This window comes from Penaeus monodon, chromosome 4 (genome assembly GCF_015228065.2).
Source record: "Penaeus monodon isolate SGIC_2016 chromosome 4, NSTDA_Pmon_1, whole genome shotgun sequence".
Lineage (NCBI taxonomy): Eukaryota > Metazoa > Arthropoda > Malacostraca > Decapoda > Penaeidae > Penaeus > Penaeus monodon.
The window spans coordinates 31,256,689-31,259,949 of record NC_051389.1 but is presented as its reverse complement, the minus strand read 5'-3'; positions in this window follow the sequence as shown (position 1 = coordinate 31,259,949).

Here is a 3,261-nt window from a genome sequence, read left to right as displayed (position 1 = left end):
TGTTGTGTGTGTGTGTAAAAATCTATTTTATTTTTTATATATATTATCTATATATAATTATATATTTTTGGGGTGTGTGTGTGTGTGTGTGTGTGTTTTGTGTGGTGTGTGATTTGTGTGTGTGTGTGTGTGTGGTGTTTGTGTGTGTATGTGGTGGGTTGTGTGGGGTGTGTGTGGGTGTTTGTGTGTGTGTACAAAATCTCTGTCTGTCTCTCTCTCTCTCTCTCTCTCTCTCTCTCTCTCTCTCTCTCTCTCTCTCTCTCAAAAAAAAAAAAAAAAAGGGAACTGGGACCCTCCCACGTACTCCTCCAAGAGCATCACAACATGAAAAACTACAATTAAGTATCATGCTGGCCCACGGCGGTCAGCATGAACCTACGTTAAAAGAAGAAATATATTATATATATATATTAATATATATAATATATATATATATATATATATGTGTTGTGTGTGTTTTTTTTTGTGTGTGTGTGTGGTGTGTGTGTGTGTGTGTGTGTGTGTGTGTGTGTGTGTGTTTGTGGTGTGTTTTGCACAGCGTATTTTCGTAGGTTGATGTGTTAACGTAACACATGAGGCATTAGGTGTATCGTCACAAGATTATCAAGCGCATTAATGATAGCCCTATATACTTAACCATCAGTGTGAACCATAGTATAAAGGGATATCAGTAATGGTAGTTGTATGGCATCTCTGGACATCGGGTTACCAAATGTGGTACGTCGGACACCAACTTTTCACTGAATTCCTACTTTTGTCCAAAATGTTTCACGCACATTGTGGCACCGATACTTTTGCGCTCCAGTGAACATTCCACTGTCCAAAAATTTACTTCATACAGAGAGATGGTCAGAAGAGCGAGAATTGCGGTGACCTGGTTGTCAGCCCTCATTCCACCATGACCCTGCCCAAGAACAGGGCAGGGTCATGAGGCCAGCGAGCAAAAACGCCGCGACATACCTCAGCCAAACCGAAGGACGAAGGGAGATCGAAGGCAGAAGCTCAGGCTAAAAATAATCCCTGAACAGATTTGCCAGAAAGGAGAGAGAGGTGAACCCACAACACAGATTTCTGAAAAGGAAGAGGAATAGTTCCACACACAGACGAATCAACTGGAGGAAGACATCCGTGGGCGAGGGGGACAACGAAAGAGAAGATGAAGTCTTAAAAGTGGCGAATTATGACGATCCTCGAGAAGGAGCTTCCTCTTGAAAGCGAGGACGCCATAAAGTAGAACGTTGGTGAACAAGGAGTCGACATCCAAGCTCATCATGGTTGACGACAAGATACCACGGAAAGAGAAGATGAAGTCTTAAAAGTGGCGAATTATGACGATAATGATAATAAGAATAAGAAGAAGAAGGGTAAAGTGAGAGACTGTGCCAACCAGGACGCAATTGGGTGCGTCACAGATCCAAGGGAGGAGATGATGGGGAGCAGAGGCACGCTCGGCATATGGGTCTTGGTTAACTCATAGAAGTGGGGGGTGGCGAGGGTTGATGACCTTGAACCTTTGGCAAAATTTTGCCTCCGAAAAGCAGGATGCTAACGGGGTTGCCGATCGGGGAGACATCATTCAACGGATCGCCTGATCCTTCAACTTGACCAGACCTTCCTTCGCTTCCTTTTCCTGTCCTTACTTACCCTGTGTTTACCACGTTGCTTCTCCTCTTCCCAAATATACTCCTGAGTCGCCCTTTCCTCTCCTGACCTGAAGATGAAGTCCAAGAGGATTTCGAAACTGTTGCCTCATTTTCAGTAAATCTCGTTTGTGCATCGTGGGCTTTGTGTGTTACCATTCACACTAAAACGTTTACTTCTACTACTACTGTTAGCAATGATAATAATAATGATAATGATAATAATAACAATAATGATAATATTAACAATAATGATAATGATAGTAATGATAATAATAATAATAATGATAATAATAATAATAATGATAATAATAATAATAATTTTAATGATCATGATAATAATAATAATAATAATAATAATAATTATAATAATAATAATAATAATAATAGTAATAATAACAAGAAGAACAAGAACAAGAACAAGAACGAGAACAAGAACAATAATAAAAATACTAGTAATAAGAATAAACTGGTCGGGTAAGCCTTCCGATCGCTAAAGCGGCCCAAGCTTCAGTCCAGCTCGAGGCGGCGCCGCACACATTCTTCTGAAAGCGACAACAATTTCAGCATGACAGACTGTCCCATAAATCCTCTTGGAAGCCACAATATATATCAAATAATTGCTAAAAGATCCAGAATGGCGTGAAAATATATAGCCAGAGCTCTGATGGGAGCCATCGGGGAGACGTACGGGCACGCGCGCCCGCGCCCGCCCTCGCCCGCCCTCGCCCTTCTTCTCACGCCCTCGCCCGCCCTCGCCCTCCTTCTCCCGCCCTCGCCCGCCTTCCCCCGCCCTCGCCCGCCTTCACGCCCTCGCCCTCCCTCGCCCGCCTTCCAAAGCCCTCGCCCGCCCTCGCCCGCCTCCCACGCCCTCACCCGCTTCTCGCCCCCTTCCCTTCGCCCGCCCTTCGTACGCCCTTAGCCCGCTCTCGCAGCCCCTCGCCCGCCTATATATATACATGTATATGCATTACACATAGTAAGGACAAAAAAATGTTTATATCTGTAATTATAACATATCAATTAATTATGTATTTTGCTATCTGATATCTCAGAGCATATGTCATTGGCTAAAATTGATGTGATTAACTCGCTCTTTAATTGACCATGTCATCTTTGAGATATTTTATGTAAAGGGTTTTTCAGCGTATTTCTAATAACAATGAGTAAAAATAAACGAAACCGCAATTTATTTGATATATATATATTAGATATTATGTATAGATATATTTATAGGATATATTTTAAAATATATAATATATTTAAAATATATATATATATATATATATATATATATATTGTATTTCATAAAGGCAACAAGGTGGGGCTTAACTTGGAAGTTACCAGCTGGGATTTCTTCAAGACGGAGTAGAGCTCCCTGTTTCAGACTACCTTGCTTCGGACGATGCCTTCCTTTGCGCTTTCCCCTGGGAATCGGACGCCGTCAACCCGAGTGAATGCCTTTCCGATCTGGGTCCGCAGCTGGGAATTATTTGCATCTAAGTTTTACTGTGATGCTGTGTCGGGTATCATTCTTGGAGGATGTCAAAACTGCCAATCGTTTTAGCCAGAGTATGGAATACCTACTTATGAAGGTATCAAATCATGAAGGAGGAATATA